We start from the raw sequence: 19,859 nt of genomic DNA on the forward strand, positions 1-19,859 counted from the left end.
GTATATGAGAGAGCAGTGTACCAGTCTTGAATGCCTCTCTCTCATTCAATGTCAGCTAAAAGCTGTTATCTGAGCCTGTGTCATAAGTGATAATAAGCTATTTATAGTAAAGCACAGTGTTTCAGTTGAAAACCATAGACACAGAGATGTTAAAAGAAATCATTACCATTCAGAGGGCAATTTGTATTTAAATGTTAAAAATGTTAAAAGTAAAACTGAATTACTTTAAAGAAGTCTTTAAAATAATACAGACCTTAAACGATAGAGGTGACATTTTGATTAGCGTATTTTAGGACCAGTAACAACTTTGTCTCATTTAGTCTCCACCATTCAGGACCGATGGCTCCGGCTACAGATGAAGTACACTGAATGTACGGCTGTGATCTAAATTCACTGAGTATAGTCTAAGTAGCTAGGTTGCTGCTTTTAAGATAGTTAATGGATTTAAGTGATTAAATACTGTTGTTATTAACCTGTCTCCCTGTGAACACTATTAGGCAATCGGAATGGCTCTGGTGACTCTTGAACGTGCCTTTCCTAAGCTCCAGAAAACAGCTGAGTTCTGTTGAAGAAAACTGATTGTATTGGGAAAGAGCGGTCACCAGTGTGTACGTGTGTACGAGTGGCTACTCAATGACGGGATGATCTTCCTGGCCAGGGGACAGCCTAACGCAGGGGGTCACGAACATTGGGCACCTCCGGATGGAGGTGTTATTTGTGAGAAAGGTATGAGAGTTGAGCGCTGATTACTGGAGGCCACCGGGGTCAGCAGAGCATTGAGAAGTGAGATGCGCTGTGAGGTTAAAATTAATGTTACGGCAGTCTGACCCAGAAATGTGAGTTCCTCTATACCACTCACCAGAAACCGCATTGATTGTATGGCTTGTTTTTCATTGTGACAAGTGTCTGCAACTATGCCAGGGGACGACACCCTGAAGAGAAGAAAATTAAAGATAAATAGCTAACGGGAGTGGGCTTTCAGGAGCCAGCTGATTCCATGAGTTGATTGCCATTATTTGCTGCGGAGACAGTAACAAAACTTAATTATATGAGGGACATGATGTTGGTTGCCATATGGGCAAGTAAAATGTATAGAAGAGTTAATGTTGAGCTAATATGTCTATAACATAGTTTTAACTCCTGAAGGTCGTTAGGCATGGTGGTGGCTAAAGATGAAGACAGGCTTTTGTAGGTTTGAGAAGAGTCTGGATAACAAAGGTGAATGGTAAAAGGTTAATGTAATAAATTTAATATTACATTTTGTCTAAATTACAGTCTTAGGAGGCTGTTGAAAAGATTATTTGTTTATGGCGCTTTTCCATTACCAGTACCAGCTCGACTCGGCTCGACTCGCCTCGGCTCGCCTCGACTCGGCTCGCTTTTCGCTCCGTTTTCCATTGCAGATAGTACCGCCACAAATAGTACCCGGTAGTCATAGCGAAGCCGCAGGAAACTGCCGTGACGTATTCTTATACGCGACACACATCCGCTACCCACACACACAGGACAATGGGGGAAATCGAGTATATGCTGTTTTTGATCCTCGGGATGTGGCTGTTTCTCACAGCAAGAAGACAAACGTTGTTTCATGAGAGGCTGAGGGCAGAAAAACGAAACACTGCTGAAAAAAACAGGAGAGTTTGGGAATTACTACAGAGTTCAGACTACGAGACGAATCCGGTTGTTCAAAGCCGACGCAAGAGGGTAAGTTATGCTAACATAGCTAACGTTTGCATATGTGTAAATACTATACTATATGCAAAGTATTTAATCAACTTTATAGCTACCAGTATTACGTACTAAAATGTGCATGGTTTATGTGTTTCAGATCTGTTTAGCTTTGCAAAGTCGCCGCGGCAAACCGTCTGTTTGGGCTTTCAACCGAGCTACCGAGTGGTGGGATGTTATTGTTCCTGGTTTCACAAACGCACAGTGGGTTCAGAACTTCAGAATGTCGGAAGAAACATTCATATATTTGTACAACAAACTGCGTCCAGTGATGGAGAGACAAGGTCCTTCAAGGTGTTGTAGATGGAAAAGGACTGTTCTGGAACGTGTTTGCAGGACTGCCTGGCAGCTTGCATGATGCTCGTGTTTTAAGACTGTCCACATTGTGGGAGTTGGCCAGCCGTGGCAACCACTTTCCAGCTTACACCAGGAATATTGGTGGGGTGAATGTTGCCTACTACATCCTGGGAGATTCTGCCTATCCCCTGCAGAACTGGCTCCTAAAGCCATTCACTGACACTGGACGGCTGACAGTAGAACAGCAGATCTACAACAAGAAAATATGTCGAGCACGGGTAGTGGTTGAAAACGCTTTTGGTAGACTGAAGGGAAGGTGGCGTTGCCTCATGAAAAGAAATGACTGTGATGTTACAATCGTGAAATCTATGATTCTTACTTGCTGTGCTTTGCATAACCTTTGTGAGAGTCATGGAGAGGACTATGACGATGACTGGGATGCACCTGCAGCAGCAGAGCCTGTGGTGCCAGTGGCACAGGGTGTTGAGGAGGAGGGCAGACATGTACGGGAGGGTCTGATGCGTTATTTTAATTGCTAAATAAATACATTATCATTAAATATGTTGTCTCTACTGTTTTTCATTAAAGGTTATCACAGTATAAAATCTGAAAATACTTGTTTAAACCCTTGTAAAAAGGCAAACCATCCAAAAAATACATAATGATCTGGATGATCATACGATCTGGATGAGCTCACAGATACTGTAACATCATATATAAGTTTCTGTGAGGATACATGCATTCCTACCAGGACATTCTTATCATTTACTAATGATAAACCATGGTTTACTGGGAAACTCAAACACCTTCGTCATGCCAAAGAGGATGTTTACAGAAGTGGGGATAAAATCTTGTATAACCAGGCCAGAAACAGACTGACAAAGGAGATCAGAGTTGCTAAAAGGAACTACTCTGAAAAACTGAAAAACCAGTTTTCATCCAACGACCCATTATCAGTCTGGAATGGCCTGAGGAACATCACCAACTACAAGTCACCATCCCCCCGATCTGTGGACAATCAACACCTGGCTGACGATTTAAATTCATTTTATTGCAGGTTTGAAAAGCCCTCATTCACACCACACACCGGCTCTAACCTGCACTTCACACATTCACCATCACCTCCTGCAATCCCACTCCCCCCTCCTGCCATCCAACCTGAGCTTAAGGTCTGTGTGGAGGACGTGAGCCGAGTCTTCAAAAAACAGAAGACTAGGAAAGCCTCAGGCCCAGACGGCATCTCATCTGCTTGTTTAAAAGCCTGTGCTGACCAACTGGCCCCGGTCTTCACACAGATCTTCAATAGATCATTGGAGCAGTGTGAAGTTCCCTGCTGCTTCAAACGCTCCACTATCATTCCTGTCCCCAAAAAAACCAAAATCACTGGACTTAATGACTACAGACCTGTCGCTCTCACGTCTGTGGTCATGAAGTCGTTTGAAAGACTGGTGTTGGCCCACCTGAAGGACATCACTGGACCCCTGCTGGATCCCTTTCAGTTTGCTTACAGAGCAAACAGGTCTGTGGATGATGCAGTCAACATGGGACTGCATTATATCCTGCAACATCTCGACAGACCTGGGACTTATGCAAGGATCCTCTTTGTGGACTTCAGTTCTGCCTTCAATACCATCATGCCTGATCTTCTCACAGCCAAACTGACCCAGCTCTCCATACCATCCTCGATCTGTCAGTGGATCTCCAGCTTCCTGACGGACCGGCAGCAGCGAGTGAGACTGGGGAAACACACATCCAGGACTCTCACCACCAGCACTGGCGCCCCTCAAGGGTGCGTTCTCTCCCCACTGCTCTTCTCCCTGTACACTAATGACTGCACTTCTAAAGACCCCACTGTCAAGCTCCTGAAATTTGCCGACGACACCACTGTCATCGGTCTCATCCGGAACGGTGACGAGTCTGCTTACAGACTGGAGGTTGAACAGCTGGCTGTCTGGTGCAGTTACAACAACCTTGAGCTGAACACGCTCAAAACAGTGGAGATGATCGTGGACTTCAGGAGGAACAGCCCAGCACTCCCCCCACTCACCATCATGAACAGCACTGTGGAAGCAGTGGAGTCATTCAGGTTCCTGGGCACTATCATCTCTCAGGACCTGAAGTGGGACAATCACATTGACTCCATTGTAAAAAAAGCCCAACAGAGACTGTACTTCCTTCGCCAGCTGAGGAAGTTCAACTTGCCACAGGAGCTGCTGATTCAGTTCTACTCAGCCGTCATCGAGTCTGTCTTATGCACTTCCATCACTGTCTGGTTTGGTTCAGCTACCAAATCAGACATCAGGAGACTACAACGGACAGTCCGGACAGCGGAGAGGATCATTGGTGCCCCCCTGCCATCCCTCCAGGACCTGTACTCTTCCAGAGTGAGGAAGAGAGCAGGTAAAATCATCACTGACTCCACTCACCCTGGACACCACCTGTTTGAACTGTTACCGTCAAGACGGAGACTCAGATCACTGGCCACAAGAACATCTCGGCACAGGAACAGTTTCTTCCCACAGGCCATTTCCCTTCTGAACAGTTAACACACCTCCCAAGGCATATGCCTTTAAGTGCAATACTCCCACTGTTTAGTGCAATATCCTACAACTCAGGTGATACTTATACTAAGTGATACTTAGTATTATGTTTCATGTTTCTTGTTGTATTTGTATATGTCCACTGGAAGCCTCAGCACCAAAACAAATTCCTTGTGTGTGCAAGCACACTTGGCAATAAAGCTCTTTCTGATTCTGATTCTGATTCTGAAAAAAGACACTGTTTGTAATAAGTTTCAAAAAGGTTTTATTTAAACACGCATACAAATAGAAAAAAATATAATATTAATATAAATTCACACATCCAACTATATACATATGTTACATGTAGTGCAAACATTAAATTAAAATAAACAAAGGGGTTTCAGTCCAGGGGCGGTGGAACAGCATCCCGCCGGTTCAGTGCCTGGACAAGCTGGCTCAGGGTTCCCAGAAAGGCCTGGTTGAAGGACGACATTGCAGCCATCTCCTCTCTCCTTAAAGCCGCTTCTAGTTCTCGGGCATGTGCTGCATCATCGAGTGCCATCTGTAAATGGCGCTCCCGCTGTGCCCGGTTCAATTCCAGCTGCTCGACATCCGATGTCTGCATCTCCCTCAGGACAGTCAGATGCTCCTGTTCCCTCTTTCGTTTCCTCCGTCCTGGCCAAAAAAATAATTACAATGAATGAGTTATAAAGAAAAACGGACAAGTCACGTTTCATTCAAAGGTTGTGTGTGTTGTAAATTGTTCACATGTATTATCATTACAGCTTCTACATAAAAAAAGACAAGCCCACAACTTACTATTACTTATATAGTATATAACGACTTAACATCTGAGTAAATGTATTTAATGTATTTATTAAACATCTATTTTAGTAAATGTCAACTTTAAAATACCATGTGTACAGTATAGGTGTACGTCTGGAAAGTTATAAAAATACTGAACAGGTTTATTAATGAATCCTGCATTCCCATAACTGGGAATGCTTCCTGTTGTTATTCAAGTACGTTTACGTTATATTAATGAGTTATTGATACGATTAATGATATATTAAAAAGTGTGTACAGATTCACAGACAACAGGCTAGAAGAGTTTACTTTTTCTCCAATTATACTAACCGGTTGCCGGTGTCGACGCTGCTGCGGGTCTCGGTGTCGACGCTGCTGATCTTGTTGGTGTCGATGGTGCCGCTGGTTCCGGTGCCGACGTGGCATCAGTGGGAGTCACTGAACCATTCTCGCTCGTCGAAAAGGAATCTAGATAGAAAGATCATACAAAAGTCAACACAATACGAAAATAGCAATGGCAGATAGTTAGCGGTAGCAGCAATTGTTATCTGCGACACAAGTTTACAGTCTTCGATGTTATAAGTGAGCTTCAGCTTTTCAAAAGCCAGCCTACAGAAAACAAAACTCTCAAGCAGAGTGCGCCTACATGATTAATGTAATGTAAATTTTAAACACTTACCATCCTCCAACAGCGACTCCAACAAACTGGTGGCCGAGTCAAGTCCACCCTCCCTCCCGTTGCTCGGTGGTCTATGGCCGTAGATACCGTCCATCTGTTCGTACCACTTCCAGCTTTTTCGGTTTGAACCACTGCGGCCGTTGTGGTCCTTTACAGCTCTGTAGTCACTTTTCAGTTTTTTTAACTTTTCCCTACATTGCTGGAAAGTCCTGTTGTAGCCATGTGGGGACAGCAGTTCGGAGATTTCTTGATAAACTTTTTCGTTCCTCGTTGCCCCATCTAGCTCTCGCTGGATCCTTTCTTCGGCAACCAAACATAGGAAAGTCTGCACCTCCTCGTTTGACCACGGCGTATTCTTCCGAGTTGCCATAATAGTAAGTTTAGAATATCTGGGCAAACTATTTAAAAATGGCGGGGTTATTCTCTGGTTATTCTGGATACTCCGTCTGCCGCGTGCAATGACGACGCAGTGAATAGTGACGATTCTCTCTGACCAATCAGCAGTCGGCATTGTATTACGTCACATTTTAGTATCGCCTTAGCTCGCTTAGAACCTCGCCGGAGGTGGTACGAAAAAAAGTACCCGAAAGCAGGTACAGGTACAACTTTTACACAGTGGAAAACCAAACAAAGGCGAGTCGAGTCGAGCCGAGCCGAGCCAAGGCGAGCTGGTACTGTGTAGTGGAAAAGCGCCATTAGAGAGAGAGAGACTGTCTGAGTGGAGGCAGGGATGGTAACTGTGTCTGTCTTTCTGTTATCGGCCTGCTAGAGCAAGCTGAAGCAAAATAGTGATAATGAACCAAAATCCAGCTGACTTTTCTAAGATCAACTGAATAATGAACAGACATGCTTTGAAACTGGTTAAGAGACCATGTAAAATTAGGTAAAAGCTACAGTAAAATGTGAAGTTTAAAATCTTACTTAAAATTTAAATCTTTTTAGAGATGATATAATGAAAAGCGAACATTAAAAATGAACAGTTAAAATATGTGTCTAATATGTGTGTGTGTGATGGTGACTGCACTCTATGTCTTGTATGTGTTAGTTTGGGGTACTATTATTTCCTGATTTTGAGGATATTGTGTCATTAACCTCTTGTTTTTTAATATGGTGCCTGGTAGGTCAGGTCAATAAGTTCATGCAATTTTTTTAAGTGCCAGGTCCAAACAAAGAGAGTTTCAGTTCATCTGCACCTGCCAGCTGCTAAAGTATTGCAAAAATTATTGCTGACCGCAGAACAGGGCTTCCGGTCTACATCCAACAGTCTTGCGTTGGTGGTATAGTGGTGAGCATAGCTGCCTTCCAAGCAGTTGACCCGGGTTCGATTCCCGGCCAACGTATCACATTTGTAAATTAAAGACCTTGATTACGAGCATTCTTGCTATGGGTTCGATTCCTGGGTCTGTCCATTCTTGCTGTATGCGTTGATTCCCGGCCAACGCATTGCATTTTTCTCAACCTGTCTTTAAAACAGTCGTCCGAGGCCCCTTGCCAACTTCTCCTGCAACTCGTTTGCTGGAGCAAAACATTTGTTAAGGTCTTTTGGCAGCAGTACAGGACTGGATCTCCCCGTCGGGGAATCGAACCCCAGTCTCCGCGTGACAGGCGGAGATACTTTCCACTATACTAACAAGGAGTTGCAGAGACAGGTAGTTGTATCCGATCAGCGCGGCTTGCAGGAACGGCGTCATGCGTCATTTTAGCTCAACGCTTCACAGAAGCCAGTGAATCCAAAAAATAATCTAATACCGTTTAAATATGAAGTGTCTGTATAAAAAGTGTTACATTATTAAATTAGAGACCCTTTTTTTTAATATGGTGCCTGGTAGGTCAGGTCAATAAGTTCATGCAATTTTTTTAAGTGCCAGGTCCAAACAAAGAGAGTTTCAGTTCATCTGCACCTGCCAGCTGCTAAAGTATTGCGAAAATTATTGCTGACCGCAGAACAGGGCTTCAGGTCTACATCCAACAGTCTTGCGTTGGTGGTATAGTGGTGAGCATAGCTGCCTTCCAAGCAGTTGACCCAGGATCGATTGCTGGCCAACGCATCACATTTGTAAATTAAAGACCTTGATTACGAGCATTCTTGCTATGGGTTCGATTCCTGGGTCTGTCCATTCTTGCTGTATGGGTTCGATTCCCGGCCAACGCATTGCATTTTTCTCAAGCTGTCTTTAAAACAGTCGTCCGGGCCCCTTGCCAACTTCCCTGTAACTTGTTTGCTGGAGCAAAACATTTGTTAAGGTCTTTTGGCAGCAGTAAAGGACTGAATCTCCCCGTCGGGGAATCGAACCCCAGTCTCCGTGTGACAGGCGGAGATACTTTCCACTATACTAACAAGGAGTTGCAGAGACAGGTAGTTGTATCCGATCAGCGCGGCTTGCAGGAACGGCGTCATGCGTCATTTTAGCTCAACGCTTCACAGAAGCCAGTGAATGCAAAAAATAATCTAATACCGTTTAAATATGAAGTGTCTGTATAAAACGTGTTACATTATTAAATTAGAGACCTTGTTTTTTAATATGGTGCCTGGTAGGTCAGGTCAATAAGTTCATGCAATTTTTTTAAGTGCCAGGTCCAAACAAAGAGAGTTTCAGTTCATCTGCACCTGCCAGCTGCTAAAGTATTGCGAAAATTATTGCTGACCGCAGAACAGGGCTTCCAGTCTACATCCAACAGTCTTGCGTTGGTGGTATAGTGGTCAGCATAGCTGCCTTCCAAGCAGTTGACCCGGGTTCGATTCCCGGCCATCGTATCACATTTGTAAATTAAAGACCTTGATTACGAGCATTCTTGCTATGGGTTCGATTCCTGGGTCTGTCCATTCTTGCTGTATGCGTTCGATTCCCGGCCAACGCATTGCATTTTTCTCAAGCTGTCTTTAAAACAGTCATCCGAGGCCCCTTGCCAACTTCTCCTGCAACTTGTTTGCTGGAGCAAAACATTTGTTAAGGTCTTTTGGCAGCAGTACAGGACTGGATCTCCCCGTCGGGGAATCGAACCCCAGTCTCCGCGTGACTGGCGGAGGTACTTTCCACTATACTAACAAAGAGTTGCAGAGACAGGTAGTTGTATCCGATCAGCGCGGCTTCCAGGAACGGCGTCATGCGTCATTTTAGCTCAACGCTTCACAGCAGCCAGTGAATCCAAAAAATAATCTAATACCGTTTAAATATGAAGTGTCTGTATAAAACGTGTTACATTATTAAATTAGAGACCCTTTTTTTTTAATATGGTGTTGTAGGATTACAAATTTTATTTAAATATTTAATTTAGATTTCCAATACAAAAGTATTTTATATTGAGAAAGTTTATAAATGATGAGACCAGGAAATCTCTGCAAACGGTAGGGGTTCCCAGCAGGATATTCCTGACTGTCCCATCTCAGTGCGAGAAGGCTAGGCTTTTCCTGTTCTCATTGTTTTACCGGGTGAAGAGTCATGCTGAGCAAGTTTGAACACCTGCTATTTTATTACTGAGACCATTTGTCTTGGAGTTCTTATCTCAGTGCGAGAAGTCCTGCACCGTTCTGTTCTCATGTTTCAACTCATTTACATGCTTTGTTCCTCACAATGTAATCCCTCCCCCTTGAAATTTATATAAACTACAATGTAAAGTTCCCTTAGTTAGACGATGTTGGAATGACTGCAGCTACCGACAAACAATAAAGAACTTCTGCTTGGAAAACTTCTACTGTCTCCTGGTCTGAGCTTCTAACTTTTCTACAAAGAAAAAGATCACTACAGTGCCTGGTAGGTCAGGTCAATAAGTTCATGCAATTTTTTTAAGTGCCAGGTCCAAACAAAGAGAGTTTCAGTTCATCTGCACCTGCCAGCTGCTAATGTATTGCGAAAATTCTTGCTGACGGCACAACTGGGCTTCCAGTCTACGTTCAAAGGCCTGCGTTGGTGGTATAGTGGTGAGCATAGCTGCCTTCCAAGCAGTTGACCTGGGTTCGATTCCCGGCCAACGCATCACATTTGTAAATTAAAGACCTTGATTACGAGCATTCTTGCTATGGGTTCGATTCCTGGATCGATCCATTCTTGCTGTATGGGTTCGATTCCCGGCCAACGCATTCCATTTTTCTCAAGCTGTCTTTAAAACAGTCGTCAGGGCCCCTTGCCAACTTCCCTGTAACTTGTTTGCTGGAGCAAAACTTTTGTTAAGGTCTTTTGGCAGCAGTAAAGGACTGAATCTCCCCGTCGGGGAATCGAACCCCAGTCTCCGCATGACAGGCGGAGATACTTTCCACTATACTAACAAGGAGTTGCAGAGACAGGTAGTTGTATCCGATCAGCGCGGCTTGCAGGAACGGCGTCATGCGTCATTTTAGCTCAACGCTTCACAGAAGCCAGTGAATCCAAAAAATAATCTAATACCGTTTAAATATGAAGTGTCTGTATAAAACGTGTTACATTATTAAATTAGAGACCTTGTTTTTTAATATGGTGCCTGGTAGGTCAGGTCAATAAGTTCATGCAATTTTTTTAAGTGCCAGGTCCAAACAAAGAGAGTTTCAGTTCATCTGCACCTGCCAGCTGCTAAAGTATTGCAAAAATTATTGCTGACCGGAGAACAGGGCTTCCGGTCTACATCCAACAGTCTTGCGTTGGTGGTATAGTGGTGAGCATAGCTGCCTTCCAAGCAGTTGACCCGGGTTCGATTCCCGGCCAACGTATCACATTTGTAAATTAAAGACCTTGATTACGAGCATTCTTGCTATGGGTTCGATTCCTGGGTCTGTCCATTCTTGCTGTATGCGTTCGATTCCCGGCCAACGCATTGCATTTTTCTCAACCTGTCTTTAAAACAGTCGTCCGAGGCCCCTTGCCAACTTCTCCTGCAACTCGTTTGCTGGAGCAAAACATTTGTTAAGGTCTTTTGGCAGCAGTACAGGACTGGATCTCCCCGTCGGGGAATCGAACCCCAGTCTCCGCGTGACAGGCGGAGATACTTTCCACTATACTAACAAAGAGTTGCAGAGACAGGTAGTTGTGTCCGATCAGCGCGGCTTCCAGGAACAGCGTCATGCGTCATTTTAGCTCAACGCTTCACAGAAGCCAGTGAATCCAAAAAATAATCTAATACCGTTTAAATATGAAGTGTCTGTATAAAAAGTGTTACATTATTAAATTAGAGACTCTTTTTTTTAATATGGTGCCTGGTAGGTCAGGTCAATAAGTTCATGCAATTTTTTTAAGTGCCAGGTCCAAACAAAGAGAGTTTCAGTTCATCTGCACCTGCCAGCTGCTAAAGTATTGCGAAAATTATTGCTGACCCCCAGTCTCCGTGTGACAGGCGGAGATACTTTCCACTATACTAACAAGGAGTTGCAGAGACAGGTAGTTGTATCCGATCAGCGCGGCTTGCAGGAACGGCGTCATGCGTCATTTTAGCTCAACGCTTCACAGAAGCCAGTGAATGCAAAAAATAATCTAATACCGTTTAAATATGAAGTGTCTGTATAAAACGTGTTACATTATTAAATTAGAGACCTTGTTTTTTAATATGGTGCCTGGTAGGTCAGGTCAATAAGTTCATGCAATTTTTTTAAGTGCCAGGTCCAAACAAAGAGAGTTTCAGTTCATCTGCACCTGCCAGCTGCTAAAGTATTGCGAAAATTATTGCTGACCGCAGAACAGGGCTTCCAGTCTGCAACCAACAGTCTTGCGTTGGTGGTATAGTGGTGAGCATAGCTGCCTTCCAAGCAGTTGACCCGGGTTCGATTCCCGGCCATCGCATCACATTTGTAAATTAAAGACCTTGATTACGAGCATTCTTGCTATGGGTTCGATTCCTGGGTCTGTCCATTCTTGCTGTATGGGTTCGATTCCCGGCCAACGCATTGCATTTTTCTCAAGCTGTCTTTAAAACAGTCGTCCGAGGCCCCTTGCCAACTTCTCCTGCAACTTGTTTGCTGGAGCAAAACATTTGTTAAGGTCTTTTGGCAGCAGTACAGGACTGGATCTCCCCGTCGGGGAATCGAACCCCAGTCTCCGCGTGACAGGCGGAGGTATTTTCCACTATACTAACAAAGAGTTGCAGAGACAGGTAGTTGTATCCGATCAGCGCGGCTTCCAGGAACAGCGTCATGCGTCATTTTAGCTCAACGCTTCACAGAAGCCAGTGAATCCAAAAAATAATCTAATACCGTTTAAATATGAAGTGTCTGTATAAAACGTGTTACATTATTAAATTAGAGACCCTTTTTTTTAATATGGTGCCTGGTAGGTCAGGTCAATAAGTTCATGCAATTTTTTTAAGTGCCAGGTCCAAACAAAGAGAGTTTCAATTCATCTGCACCTGCCAGCTGCTAATATATTGCGAACATTCTTGCTGACCGCACAAGAGGGCTTCCAGTCTACATCCAACAGTCTTGTGTTGGTGGTATAGTGGTGAGCATAGCTGCCTTAAAAGCAGTTGACCCGGGTTCGATTCCTGGACAACGCATCACATTTGTAAATTAAAGACCTTGATTACGAGCATTCTTGCTATGGGTTTGATTCGTGGGTCTGTCCATTCTTGCTGTATGCGTTCGATTCCCGGCCAACGCATTGCATTTTTCTCAAGCTGTCTTTAAAACAGTCGTCGGTGGCCCCTTGCCAACTTCTCCTGTAACTTGTTTGCTGGAGCAAAACATTTGTTAAGGTCTTTTGGCAGCAGTAAAGGACTGGATCTCCCCGTCGGGGAATCGAACCCCGGTCTTGCGCGTGACAGGCAGAGATACTTTCCACTATACTAACGAGGAGTTGCAGAGACAGGTAGTTGTATCCGATCAGCGCGGCTGATCGGATACAAATACCATATTAGTTGTATCCGATGATCGACACCATATTTTTAATATGGTGTTGTAGGATTACAAATTTTATTTAAATGTTTAATTTAGATTTCCAATAAAATAGTATTTTATATTGAGAAAGTTTATAAATGATGAGACCAGGAAATCTCTGCAAACGGTAGGGGTTCCCAGCAGGATATTCCTGAATGTCCCATCTCAGTACGAGAAGGCTAGGCTTTTCCTGTTCTCATTGTTTTACCGGGTGAAGAGGCATGCTGAGCAAGTTTGAACACCTGCCATTTTATTACTGAGACCATTTGTCTTGGAGTTCTTATCTCAGTGCGAGAAGTCCTGCACCGTTCTGTTCTCATGTTTCAGCTCATTTACATGCTTTGTTCCTCACAATGTAATCCCTCCCCCTTGAAATGTATATAAACTACAATGTAAAGTTCCCTTAGTTAGACGATGTTGGAATGACTGCAGCTACCGACAAGCAATAAAGAACTTCTGCTTGGAAAACTTCCACCGTCTCCTGGTCTGAGCTTCTAACTTTTCTACAAAGAAAAAGATCACTACATTGCCTGGTAGGTCAGGTCAATAAGTTCATGCAATTTTATTAAGTGCCAGGTCCAAACAAAGAGAGTTTCAGTTAATCTGCACCTGCCAGCTGCTAATGTATTGCGAAAATTCTTGCTGACCGCACAATACGGCTTCCAGCCTACATCCATCAGTCTTGCGTTGGTAGTATAGTGGTGAGCATAGCTGCCTTCCAAGCAGTTGACCTGTGTTTGATTCCCGGCCAACGCATCACTTTTGTAAATTAAAGACCTTGATTACGAGCATTCTTGCTATGGGTTCGATTCCTGGGTCTGTCCATTCTTGCTGTATGGGTTCGATCCCCGGCCAATGCATTGCATTTTTCTCAAGCTGTCTTTAAAACAGTCGTCCGGGCTCCTTGCCAACTTCTCCTGTAACTTGTTTGCTGGAGCAAAACTTTTGTTAAGGTCATTTTGCAGCAGTAAAGGACTGGATTTCCCCGTCCTCCCGCTTGACAGGCGGAGATACTTTCCACTATACTAACAAGGAGTTGCAGAGACAGGTAGTTGTATCCGATCAGCGCGGCTTCCAGGAACAGCGTCCTGCGTCATTTTAGCTCAACGCTTCACAGAAGCCAGTGAATCCAAAAAATAATCTAATTCCGTTTAAATATGAAGTTTCTGTATTAAACTTGTTACATTATTAAATTAGAGACCTTGTTTTTTAATATGGTGCCTGGTAGGTCAGGTCTATAAGTTCATGCAATTTTTTTAAGTGCCAGGTCCAAACAAAGAGAGTTTCAGTTCATCTGCACCTGCCAGCTGCTAATGTATTGCGAAAATTCTTCCTGACCGCACAACTGGGCTTCCAGCCTACATCCAACAGTCTTGCGTTGGTGGTATAGTGGTGAGCATAGCTGCCTTCCAAGCAGTTGACCAGGGTTCGATTCCCGGCCAACGCATCACATTTGTAAATTAAAGACCTTGATAACGAGCATTCTTGCTATGGGTTCGATTCCTGGGTCTGTCCATTCTTGCTCTATGGGTTCGATTCCCGGCCAACGCATTGCATTTTTCTCAAGCTGTCTTTAAAACAGTCGTCCGGGGCCCCTTGCCAACTTCTCCTGTAACTTGTTTGCTGGAGCAAAACTTTTGTTAAGGTCTTTTGGCAGCAGTAAAGGACTGGATCTTCCCGTCGGGGAATCAAATCCCGCTCTTCCGTGTAACAGGCGGAGATACTTTCCACTATACTAACGAGGAGTTGCAAAGACAGGCAGTCGCCCCCGATCAGCGCGACTACAGCTCGCTGCAAACAGCCTTCCCACTTCCAGGAACGGTGTCATATTAGCTTAACGCTTCACAGAAGCCAGTGAATCCACAAAAAGAATCTAATACCATTTAAATATGAAGTGTCTGTATAAAACGTGTCACATTTTTAAATTAAAGACCTTGATTACGAGCATTATTGCTCTATGGGTTCGATTCCTGGGTCTGTCCATTCTTGCTGTATGGGTTCGATTCCCAGCCAACGCATTGCATTTTTCTCAAGCTGTCTTTAAAACAGTCGTCCGGGGCCCCTTGCCAACTTCTCCTGTAACTTGTTTGCTGGAGCAAAACTTTTGTTAAGGTCATTTTGCAGCAGTAAAGGACTGGATCTTCCCCGTCCTCCCGCTTGACAGGCGGAGATACTTTCCACTATACTAACAAGGAGTTTCAGAGACAGGTAGTTGTATCCGATCAGCGCGGCTTCCAGGAACAGCGTCATGCGTCATTTTAGCTCAACGCTTCACAGAAGCCAGTGAATCCAAAAAATTATCTAATTCCATTTAAATATGAAGTTTCTGTATAAAACGTGTTACATTATTAAATTAGAGACCTTGTTTTTTAATATGGTGCCTGGTAGGTCAGGTCAATAAGTTCATGCAATTTTTTTAAGTGCCAGGTCCAAACAAAGAGAGTTTCAGTTCATCTGCACCTGCCAGCTGCTAAAATTCTTGCTGACCGCACAAAAGGGCTTCCAGTCTACATTCAACAGGCTTGCGTTGGTGGTATAGTGGTGAGCATAGCTGCCTTCCAAGCAGTTGACCCGGGTTCGATTCCCGGCCAATGCATTGTATTTTTCTCAAGCTGTCTTTAAAACAGTTGTCCGGGGCCCCTTGCGAACTTCTCCTGTAACTTGTTTGCTGGAGCAAAACTTTTGTTAAGGTCTTTTGGCAGCAGTAAAGGACTGGATCTCCCCGTCGGGGAATCGAACCCCAGTCTCCGCGTGACAGGCGGAGATACTTTCCACTTTCCACAAGGAGTTGCAGAGAGAGGTTGTTGTATCCGATCAGCGCGGCTTCCAGGAACGGCGTCATGCGTCATTTTAGCTCAACGCTTCACAGAAGCCAGTGAATGCAAAAAATAATCTAATACCGTTTAAATATGAAGTGTCTGTATAAAACGTGTTACATTATTAAATTAGAGACCTTGTTTTTTAATATGGTGCCTGGTAGGTCAAGTCAATAAGTTCATGCAATTTTTTTAAGTGCCAGGTCCAAACAAAGAGAGTTTCAGTCCATCTGCACCTGCCAGCTGCTAATGTATTGCGAAAATTCTTGCTGACCGCAGAACAGGGCTTCCAGTCTACATCCAACAGTCTTCAATAGTGGTGAGCATAGCTGCCTTCCACGCGGGGGCCAGTCGCATGTAGGTTTAGAGCGTTGCTAGCCAATAAGAACGCAGGAAATCCCAGGGAGGGCCAGTCGCATGTAGGTGTAGAGCGTTGCTAGCCAATAAGAACGCAGGAAATTCCAGGGAGGCGGGCCTGAAAAAATACACATTACAGGTTCGAGTCTCGTCTCGACCACAACTACCATAAAGTGTATCTAGATTAAAAAATGATTAGAAACTCATGTTAAGTACGATTTACATATAATAAACTAACTTTGTGCACAAAAATAGAATAAAACGTGTAAGATTTGTTGTTGTGTAGAATGTACAAAATGTGCAACTACCTTAATAAACATTTATATTATAATAGGGTTTAGTTTTCTTTAATATAGAAAATATTTGAATGTGAATAATTGTAAAGAACATTTTGATAATGTTTTAGACCTTTACATTTTACATTGAGATATTTACATTATATTTGTTTAACTATGTACAGAAATCCAATATATATATGAAATATAACCAGTAAACACCAAATAGTAAGTTTCTCGTTTTATTTATAGTACAGAAATATACATATTATTATGTAAAACTGAAAAGGTAATGTATTAAATACTTATAGATTAAACAACAATAACATTAATAATAATAATAATAAAATATAAAGCTGTGGAGAACATAGGAAAAAAACAAGATTTTTTTAAATCAAATAATTATGTAGTGTTTAATGACAACAGTTATTAACATTTAGTGTTTACACATCTGAGCAAGATAAAATAATGCAAGTCAATAAAATTTACTTTAAAAACACTAAAGTACAATGCAAACAAGGACACAATTGTTTGATTTTAATGAACAATGGAAATAAATGTAACAATTTAAAATGATAGATTATAGATTAAACAACAGCAATAATAATATCTAAAGTTGAGGAGAACAGGAAAAAACAAGAAAAAAAGTATTTTAAACTAAACAATTATGTACAGAGTATAATAGTACCAGTGCTTAACATTTAGTGTTTTTCAAATCTGAGCAAGATAAAATAATGCAAGTCAATAAATGAACTTAAAAAAACACTAAAATACAATAAAATACAATACTTTTGGTATTTTAATGAACAAATGGAAATAAATTAAATATTTAAAAAAATAATATATATATATATATATATATATATATATATATATATATATATATATATATATACATTAAAAGTGCAATAATATGTATATACATATATGCATAAGATTGTGCAAGGAATGTCTTTGAGCTATAAACAGTATTTGAGGTCTGGGCATGTCATTTGTCAGTGAAGTCATTTTTTCTTTTCCTCAATCCACCTCTGCTTCTCAGCCTCATAGAATGGAGACTGCTGAAAGTCTTTCCATGAAATTTCATTCCCTTAGCCTGATAAAGGGAAAACACTTTAGCAGGACAGTAAATGTATTTGCCTGCCACTCCAGGGAAACCAGTGTGAATATGAGGACTGTTGGGTCCTTGTTTCAGTGGTAGGTGGCAGAATCTGCACAGACGACCAGTAGGATGCTCCATTACTGACTTTCTCTTGCTTCTCTCCTCAATCACCCTCCTATTTTCTGCCCCTCTCTGCTTCGAGGACTCCAGTTCTCGCTGAAAAAAAGGAGTCTCTGCAAAGTCTTCAAAGGGCATTCTGAAGTTGGTCAGGCCCTCTGCGGAATATGTGTCAAAAACTTTCTTGGAGCAGTAGAAGTATTTAACATCACCACCTTGATAAAAGAAATGTATTGAGGTGCCATCACCCATGTATCGAGAATTAGGCTGACCACAGGCTAAACAGGATCTAGTGTGCTTTTTTTGCAGCATATGCTGTTGTTGTTGCTGCTGAACTGCCTGCTGCTTCTCTATGATGTCCTTCACCATCTTCTCAAGCGCTGCCTGGTCCAGAAAGACAGTCTCAGGAACACTCTTTGCGGGAGGATTGACTGGGGCAGGTGGCAGTACTGTCACTGGGACACTGATGGTTTCACTGCCTGAGTGAAGAAGCTGCCATAACTGCTGTGTCTCCAGGAGCTTTTCTGGGCTGGTGTTGAGTGAAGCATTAGTGTTCTTTTTTTTAGCAAGGTTTTTTATGTACCTGCTCATGTGCTGCTTTGTGGTTGAGTGCAAAAGGCTGCTTGGGTCAGTGCAGGCACTCTGTACCATAGCAGCATATTCACCATCCACCTTTGTCAGGAGGTCCTTGCTCCCATGGTGCTTGGCCAGCAAACCATCAATGGCATTTCTCATTGGATCTGTCCATCTGTTATGGTCCAACACAAAGACTCGACCGCCTGTCTTAATGGGTCCAGTCCGAGCAGCACAGGGAGAAGCAGCTAAAGGCAGTGGTGGTGTGCTTGGCAGTTCTAAAAGAGATTCACAAAATTATTAAACGAAGTATTTGTTTTGTGTGCATAGATTAGGCAAACAGATTACACACATTGGTGCCTGTATGAATAATATAATTACCTGCATCTAAAAGAAACTCCTCAGATGTTTGTTCCTTCACTGTCACAGCACTCGGAGTAGAAAAACATTGAAAATGAGAGTCTGGGGGGTGGCCTCTGGTTCAGGAGCAAGAGGGGTCTCAGCAGAAGAGGAATCCTCTAAGCATTTCTGAAATTCAGCAAAATTAGTGTTATATGCGAGCGAGAATTATTAACTATTTGTTTTATAATAAAAAGTTTGTTATCAAAGAACTTTAAAGGCTTACCTGAGTTGGAAATGAGAACTCAGTGCCAGATGAAGACTCTTCTTGCATCCCTAGGTCTGTCTTCCTGCTTTTGTGTTTGTCAAAGTCAAGAGGCACAGGTCGACAGCCTGGCTCCACATATTGTAGGCCAAACCTCTCTCTTGTGTCCCAGCTGGAGATGTGGAAGGCTGGATATTTGGGTTACCCAGTCTCTCTTATAGATGCCCTGTTTAACTCCATCATCAAAACAGGGTCAAACACTCCAGGTAAGACAAGCCCAGGCTGCTTCAGGTCCACCAGCCGCTGATAATTCCAGCGTGCGACACCAGTCATACCCTGCGCCTGGAACAGCTCAGGAGAGACGCGATTACCCGTTACTCACTGAGCCTGGTGGAAATGAAACCCCTCTTGCTGTGAAGTGCCTCTGACAGGGATCCCGATGGGCACAGCAGCTCCTTCACCCTTGACATGATTCAGTTGTACCGAAATTTTAGCATCGAGGGTTTAAAAAGGAAGATGTTGTTGGGATCCTTTGCAAGATGGAAATGGTGAAGTACTTCTTCCACTCTTTGGACCAGCTCTCTAGGATGTGGCACTTTTGTCCTGCAGTGCGCTCTGATGTGCTGCTTTGTGGGATTAGCAGGCTCAATTCCACAGAACTTGTATGCGTTCCTCAGTTTCTCCAGGTCACTCTGATCTACTACGGGCAGAAGAGAGGAACTGGCAGAACGAGCTATACAGAGGATGGTGCTCCGAAACACATTCCCTGGTGAATCGCCGCATACAGTGAAACAAGTCTAGTTTAACCACCATGTCCTCATTGTACTTCTGGCAAGCGGCATTTACATTCTTGAGGTTTTCTGATGTAACCTCTGCCACAGTAGCTTCAGTGGTCCTCCAAGCTTCCCACTGCTGGTGCTCATACGGTCCTGGGTCCATCACTCTGAAAGCAGCACAGCAGTCCCTAAGTACATAAAAGGGAAATACATTTTAATTTTAATGTATTCATTACCTTTGCTTACACATCTTGATGTGATGTGTGATGAGATGTGATTATTCTTACCTGTCCACCCACTGGTACTTGGCCTTGGGTATGCTAGCAGCACTGTAGCGATTGGCCATCCCACAGTACATTGAACTCAAGGATTGC

At 43.1% G+C, this 19,859-nt stretch overlaps 1 protein-coding gene and 7 non-coding genes across 8 annotated transcripts in view; all 8 read left to right on the forward strand.

Moving 5' to 3' along the window:
• The window catches only part of LOC143712784 (FGGY carbohydrate kinase domain-containing protein-like), a 328,185-nt gene that overhangs the window by 169,302 nt on the left and 139,024 nt on the right, over positions 1 to 19,859 (forward strand). The gene's annotated exons all lie outside the window — the stretch shown is intronic.
• Positions 7,302 to 7,373, forward strand: trnag-ucc (transfer RNA glycine (anticodon UCC)). Its single transcript has one exon. It is a non-coding gene; the product is annotated as a tRNA-Gly (tRNA).
• trnag-ucc (transfer RNA glycine (anticodon UCC)) lies at positions 8,717 to 8,788 on the forward strand. Its single transcript has one exon. It is a non-coding gene; the product is annotated as a tRNA-Gly (tRNA).
• trnag-ucc (transfer RNA glycine (anticodon UCC)) lies at positions 9,936 to 10,007 on the forward strand. The gene has a single exon. It is a non-coding gene; the product is annotated as a tRNA-Gly (tRNA).
• On the forward strand, positions 10,643 to 10,714 carry trnag-ucc (transfer RNA glycine (anticodon UCC)). Its single transcript has one exon. It is a non-coding gene; the product is annotated as a tRNA-Gly (tRNA).
• trnag-ucc (transfer RNA glycine (anticodon UCC)) lies at positions 11,706 to 11,777 on the forward strand. Its single transcript has one exon. It is a non-coding gene; the product is annotated as a tRNA-Gly (tRNA).
• Positions 14,241 to 14,312, forward strand: trnag-ucc (transfer RNA glycine (anticodon UCC)). Its single transcript has one exon. It is a non-coding gene; the product is annotated as a tRNA-Gly (tRNA).
• trnag-ucc (transfer RNA glycine (anticodon UCC)) lies at positions 15,390 to 15,461 on the forward strand. Its single transcript has one exon. It is a non-coding gene; the product is annotated as a tRNA-Gly (tRNA).

Source organism: Siphateles boraxobius, unplaced genomic scaffold, assembly GCF_051911475.1.
Source record: "Siphateles boraxobius isolate OS27281-9 unplaced genomic scaffold, OSU_SipBor_1 51, whole genome shotgun sequence".
In the NCBI taxonomy this organism is placed as follows: domain Eukaryota; kingdom Metazoa; phylum Chordata; class Actinopteri; order Cypriniformes; family Leuciscidae; genus Siphateles; species Siphateles boraxobius.